This window comes from Macrobrachium rosenbergii, chromosome 6, assembly GCF_040412425.1.
Source record: "Macrobrachium rosenbergii isolate ZJJX-2024 chromosome 6, ASM4041242v1, whole genome shotgun sequence".
Classification (NCBI taxonomy): domain Eukaryota; kingdom Metazoa; phylum Arthropoda; class Malacostraca; order Decapoda; family Palaemonidae; genus Macrobrachium; species Macrobrachium rosenbergii.
Window position 1 is genome coordinate 6,162,195 of NC_089746.1, and position 7,500 is coordinate 6,169,694.

General features: G+C 31.4%; 1 protein-coding gene across 1 annotated transcript in view; it reads right to left on the reverse strand.

The window, feature by feature from the left end:
- Positions 1 to 7,500, reverse strand: part of LOC136839129 (uncharacterized) — a 239,315-nt gene that overhangs the window by 182,003 nt on the left and 49,812 nt on the right. The window contains exon 2 of the mRNA XM_067104798.1: positions 1 to 214. This exon is cut by the window's left edge and continues 255 nt beyond it. The gene's annotated coding sequence lies outside the window, so the exon portion shown is untranslated. The remainder of the gene's footprint in view (positions 215 to 7,500) is intronic.

Below are 7,500 nucleotides of genomic sequence, written 5' to 3' on the forward strand. Positions count from 1 at the left end.
TTCTTAGTTTCTTTCCTTTGAACTTTGATGTTTGAAAGCGACTCGTATGTGTAATAATTAAAAATTCATTTGGTTACCTTCCTCGCCTTTCTTTTCGTGGTTCGTTTACCAAACATTGGCCACATGGGATATAGGAATATATATATTTGCCACTAAAGTATTCAAGTATACAGCAGTTAAACTTTATCCTGGAAAGTCATCGTTTATTGTTGCTCTGAAAATGAAGGAAAGATGGTAATACGATTTCCAAGGGACACATTTAGTTAATATATATCTGTTGCATGGTAAGCAGTTTCATAGTTTTATCCCTTAAGACGTGTTGGAAAATGCATGATAAAATTATTCTGCCAGGGGGGAAAATTATGGTTTGAATATTGTTTCTCAGAATTAAATTGAAAGGTTTAACAGGCTTTGTTTATAACCTGAGCAATGAGGGTCTTAAAGTATTTTAATTTATGGATTATTTGAATAAGTCGTTACTGTTTTAGCTTTTACCAGTTAAAGACCAAATGAAGGTGGCGATGAAAAGAGGAATCTACTTAGGAAGTATGCTTTAATGACATATTTCTCTCTCTCTCTCTCTCTCTCTCTCTCTCTCTCTCTCTCTCTCTCTCTCTCTCTCTCTCTCTTTCTATATATATATATATATATATATATATATATATATATATATATATATATATATATATATATATATATATATATATAATTTATATACATATATATGTATATATATGTATATATATATACATACATACATAAATATATAAAACAAATATAGCAGTAAGAAATCCTCATCGGAACATTTCCGATGCATTCGTAAAACCAATAAATCCTTCGACCCAGGCGGTTGTGCTTTTATTTATATATTCGTTACTAAAAAGAAATAAAAATATATCGATGAGTGATTAAAAACAAACATAAACAACAAAGACGCACGAATCACTGAGAACGCAAGGCTGTTGCTGTCGTTGTTGTTGTTGCTCGTTTTTGCCGCGCATTCTCTAACATTTTTAAAAGGCAGATAATGAAAAAAAAAAAAAGAAACTCGGAGTGCGCAATTCGTTGGCAAATGCAGCAGCCGACAAACAAAGAGGATTATCGTCCCTGACGTCATTATGACGGAGACTGAGAGAGAGAGAGAGAGAGAGAGAGAGAGAGAGAGAGAGAGAGAGAGAATTTCATGCGTTCATTAATTTCTCCTTGAAGTCTTTTTTTTTTTTTTTTTTTTTTTAAGGAGGCGCTAATGATCCCTCGCCGGGGCCCGGGCGGTAAATCGTTAAAAGGAAACATTGCTTTTGATCCGTGAGTCTGGGGATCAATGGATGATTCCTTTGCTTGGATGTTTTTGTCCTTGCAGATCATCTCGTTTCATCCTGCCTCGTCCATCTGAAAGGAATCTTAAAGATAAGTCACTTTTATGAATGAAGGAATTCGCGTTTTAATTTTGCTGAATGAATTCGCGATTAATATAGGCATGGTTTAAATTTTCCTAAAGGAATTTCCGAGAGGAATTCGCGTTTAGTGTAGACATGGTTTAAATTTTCCTAAGGGAATTCGCGTTTAGTATAGATATGGTTTAAATTTTCCTAAAGGAATTTCCGAAAGGAATTCGCGATTAATATAAACACGGTTTAAATTTTCCTAAAGGAGTTTCCGAAAGGAATTCGCGTTTAGTATAGACATGGTTTAAATTTTCTTAAAGGAATATACGATTAATATAGACATGGTTTAAATTCTCTTAAAGGGATATGCGATTAATATAGACATAGTTTAAAATTTCCTGAAGGAATTCGCCATTAATATACGTATGGTTTAAATTTTCCTGTAGGAATTCGCTACTAATATAGACATGGCTTACATTTTCCTGAAGGAATATGCGTTTAATGTAGACAAAGCTTACATTTTCCTGAAGATTTTTTTTGTCTTTTAGAAGTCTATACCTGGTTATCTTTTTTTTTTTAATCTTCCTCAAAATATTTGGCTAGATTGAGCGTTTAAAATTCTCTCTCTCTCTCTCTCTCTCTCTCTCTCTCTCTCTCTCTCTCTCTCTCTCTCTCTCTCAATTTAAATGATTTTACAGGTGTCTGTATATTGAGTGTTTAACAATCCCCCCCTCTCTCTCTCTCTCTCTCTCTCTAAATTTAAATTATTTTCTAGGTGTCTACATATTGAATGTTTAACAAATCTCTCTCTCTCTCTCTCTCTCTCTCTCTCTCTCTCTCTCTCTCTCTCTCTCTCTCTCTCTCTCTCTCTCTCAATTTAAATTATTTTCTAGGTGTCTATACGAGTATATTGAGTGTTTAACAAATCCTCTCTCTCTCTCTCTCTCTCTCTCTCTCTCTCTCTCTCTCTCTCTCTCTCTCTAAATTTAAATTATTTTCCAGGAGTCTATATATTGAGTGTTTAAAAAATTCTCTCTCTCTCTCTCTCTCTCTCTCTCTCTCTCTCTCTCTCTCTCTCTCTCTCTCTAAATCTAAATTATTTTCCAGGTGTCTATATATTGAGTACTTAAAATATCTCTCTCTCTCTCTCTCTCTCTCTCTCTCTCTCTCTCTCTCTCTCTCTCTCTCTCTGCTTCCCTAACGAACTCGGAAACTTTCCCCGAATTTCATTCGTTTATATTGCAACATTTAATTGCAGGTTTTCCATAGTGTAATCAACTGCTGTTGGTTTTATCACATTGCAGGCTGGATGTTTTATAGGGCATGGGACACTCACAGCTCGTGTGTGTTTGTTTGTTTATTATCGTTGTACTTTTTCCCATTTTGATATTTAGTGGGTTAGCATGATTTGCTTTATGAACTGTTAAGGTAATAGAGATGAATTTGATTTCTATTGAGGTATAATTATATATATATATATATATATATATATATATATATATATATATATATATATATATATTTATATATGTATTATTTATATATATTTATATATATGTACATATATATATAAATATATATATATATATATATATATATATATATATATATATATATATATATATATATATATATATATATGTATACTCATACATACATTCATACATACATACATACATTCACACACATTTGTGTGTATGTATGTGTGTATGTATGTATGTGGTAGACTGATTACGCTTGCAAGAACACCCAGTAAATGAAAGGGCAGGATTCGATGCTGAAAGAGATTTGATGGATTGAGAGTAAAACAACTCTATTCAGACTGACGGGGCAAATTAAAGACTTCCTCAAGTAGAAAAACAAATTCACAATTAGTTGTACCTTTTATCTAAAAAAAAATTCCTATTTGATATCAGCATTTGAATTTACAATTTTTTCTATATATTTTTTACAAAATTTCTCCAGTTTTCGTAACGTGCTTATCTACCAAATGGGCCACATTTGTAAAGCAGTAATCCAACTTTTTCCGAAACAAGCGTCCCGCACAAAAAAAAAAAAAAAAATAGAAAAAGAAAACATATTTTTTCCGGGTTTATTCAGAAGCCTAAAAATTACATTTGCATGGTGTGTTGTGCCATCTTTTCTCATTTGGTATTCTGTGCTGGGAAGAGCAGACAGAATTTCAAGCCTTATTTTCTGCAGTACTTAGAATTCTAAATAGAGGTCTCGCGAAATAAAAGAAAAAAAAAAATAGGACAACTTGGTATTTTGTCTTATTTTTAAGACTGGTGTTGATTTGAAGATTGCGTGTTTTTTTTTTATTTTTTTTTACTTTTTGACCTTGTTTGTGGATTGAAGTCTCTCTCTCTCTCTCTCTCTCTCTCTCTCTCTCTCTCTCTCTCTCTCTCTCTCTCTCTCTCTCTCTCTCAGAGCTTGGCTGTGTCAGTAATGAGAAAATGAGGGATAGTTAATGGGTGTGGGATTCGTACCTAACTTCTGAAATGTGTTTTGTGGATGATTGGGAAAACACACACACACACACACACACTATATATATATATATATATATATATATATATATATATATATATATATATAACATATATATATATATATATATATATATATTCTGTATATATATTATATATATAAATATATATATAATATATATATATATAACATATATATATATATATATATATATATATATATATATATATTCTGTATATATATTATATATATAAATATATATATAATATATATATATATATATATATATATATATATATATATATATGTATATATTATATATTACATATATACAGTACATCTATATATTATATATATTTATATATGTATATATATATACATGTATATATACATATAAGAGATAAACGAAATGTTAACGAAGTACTTTTGTTTTCTGTACCCCCAATCAAGATATATTAAATAAAGAGAGAGAGAGAGAGAGAGAGAGAGAGAGAGAGAGAGAGAGAGAGAGAGAGAGAGAGAGAGAGAGAGAGAGAAGGTCAGACAACAAAAATGAAAGATCAAGACTGAGCTGAAATGTCTGAAATGATAGCCTGCAAGGCACCTAAGTGTCTAATATTTCATCTTTTGAAATATTATCGCCCATGTAACGGCAGACATTGGGCGTGAGGGCGAGGGATACATTTCCCACTGCAAAGTGATCGTCTGGGTATATTGTGCTTATATTAAAGGCTTAATCCCACCTGCTGCCAGCCCCTGAGGTATGGCTGGGCTTATGTGGTAGGTGGAGAGGAACCTAGGCTTGCTTTGTTGCTGTTTGCAAGACTTGGGTTATCTTTTATGGGCCTCTATCGAAAATCGTGGTTTGTGAGGTTGGTTTTTAGTCTAACATCATTTTTTTTTTTTTGAGTTTTGACTGTTTTAAGGGCCTTTATCTAAAACTGTGGTTTGTAATTTTAGATTCTTTAAAATCTAACGTTATTGTTTTTTTAGTATTGACTGTTATAAGTCTCGTGCTTTTATGTTTCACTGTTATTTTTAGGAATTAATTCAAAGGGGAATATTTTTATAGCATAAGGTCATAAGTACTTATTCTCATTGTATAATCATACACCCCTACCAATTTGTTATAAACATCTGTTATATACGTGTAGCTGTAGTGTATGTGTGTGTGTATGCATGCGAGAGAGAGAGAGAGAGAGAGAGAGAGAGAGAGAGAGAGAGAGAGATAGAGAGAGAGAGAGAGAGAGAGAGAGAGACGATCGTTACTTGACGTTGCAACCTTCATAATGTCCTTTATAACTGATAACGAAAAGTTTTACATGTGATTAACGCTCTCTCTCTCTCTCTCTCTCTCTCTCTCTCTCTCTCTCTCTCTCTCTCTCTCTCTTCCCCTAATGCCAATATACCGCGGGATCCGTAATATACGGCCTGTTTCCCCATAACCGTTTATGTCAGTTGGACAAATTAGAGATTGCGATGAAACTGGTGATAAAATCAGTTGTTTAGTATTAGTAGTGGTCATTAGTCGTCGTCAACTTATGATCAGCTTTTTAGTCCTGTTATTATTATTATTATTATTATTATTATTATTATTATTATTATTATTATTATTATTATTTATACAAAACTCACTAAAATTATGAAGAAATCCCAATGGTACAAAATAATATATATATATATATATATATATATATATATATATATATATATATATATATATATATATATATATATGTATATATAATGTGTGTGTGTGTGTTTGTATGTGTGTGTATATGTATTTTTAATATATATTTACACTGACCTCATTGTTGATTTCTACGCCATCATCATCATCATCATCATCATCATCATCATCATCATTAGTATTAGTATTATTATTATGTCTCCGGTTTTATTAATATTTTTATTGGAACTACCTATCACAGTTTCTTTCCTAACCTGTTTTATTCCTTTTTCATCATAAATAATACTAATGATGTTTAGGGTTACAGATATCTTACTGAGATACTAAACTTGTGTGATAATACACTGAACTGAAATACTGGTAACTCGTGTCTACTACCCCGAATTGGAACATCAGGTTACAGTCATCTTGTTTCTTTAGGTGGAGTTAAACTCATTATTATTATTGTTAGTGTTGCTGTGGCTGTTATTATTATTGTTTTCATATATCACCGGATTACAGTATGTATTTAAAATAAAATATTTCCTTTCACGAGAAACCCAAAATGAGGTACGTGCATGCGTGTGTGTGTGTGCGTGTGTGTGTGCGTGTGTGTGTGTGCGCGCGCGTGCGTGTGGGTTATGCTATTGTTTTTCCATAAATTATTGGTTTTCATAAAGGATTAAAAATAAAAATTTATTTTTTACAAGAAGCATGTGAGTGTCTGTATGTTTTGAGAGAGAGAGAGAGAGAGAGAGAGAGAGAGAGAGAGAGAGAGAGAGAGAGAGAGAGAGAGAGAGAGAGAGAGCGCTGTGGTTTCACGAATATTCAGTTGAATCAAAATGATCTGTCTGAAAAAGTTACCTCAGGTTCTGATCTCTCTCGGCATGTTGGGAAAACCTTTCAAATCTGCAAGAAACCTTACAGAACTAATAGCAACAGAATATGCCTAAGAAATTATACAGATGGCGTTGATATGAATTCTGTTTCCATAAGCAATTTTAATTTTGTAAGGGTTCGAGACACGTCTTGGTAACTTTGCTTGAAGAATATTTAATCATGACTCTTGTATATTCTCTGCACAGGCTTTCTTTCACGTTTTAATCAAGATGAGACAATGGGATTTTAAAAAATAATGTAACTCGTCCAAATGTTTTCTTTCAAAATATTTGTTTTTCGATGTATTTACTCTTCTTCGCTTTATATTATTATTATTATTATTATTATTATTATTATTATTATTATTATTATTATTATTATTATTATTATTAAGATGAACCCTATTCATTTACAACAAGCCCTCAAGGGGCCTTTGACTTGAAATTCAAGCTTTCTAAGAGTATTATGGTGTTCATTTGAAAGAAGTAACGGAAGGAATAAGAAATACGGATTATTATTATTATTATTATTATTATTATTATTATTATTATTATTATTATTATTATTATTATTATTATTATTATTATTATTATTATTAACAAGAAGATGAACCTTATTCAGTAGAATAAGGCCACCCCAGGGGCTACTGACTTAATTAAAGCTTCCAAAGAATACGGTGTTCATTTGAAAGAAGTAGAAGAACGTAAAATGAAATATAGAAAGAAGAGATCAGGTATGAATAAAAAAAATCAGTTAAATTAATAAACAAATAAATAAAAATATAAGTAGATTATAAGATACGAGGAAAATTGCTTTAAGTTCGAGCACTGTTTAATTTGTTAGCATTTGTTTTGTTAGAGTGGTGAATGTTAAAATAACACTTACTTGTCTTTTGTTCTCAAATTACAGGAAAGGATGAAATTACAGTTACGGAAATAATTATTATTTATGTTTTATACGCATGGGTGCTTTTGTAATTAGGAAATAGTCATCACTGATATGCATCGACTTGACAGCCGGACTAATGAGCAACGAGGTTTTTTTTTTAAACAAAACATTAACACATTTCCACTCGGC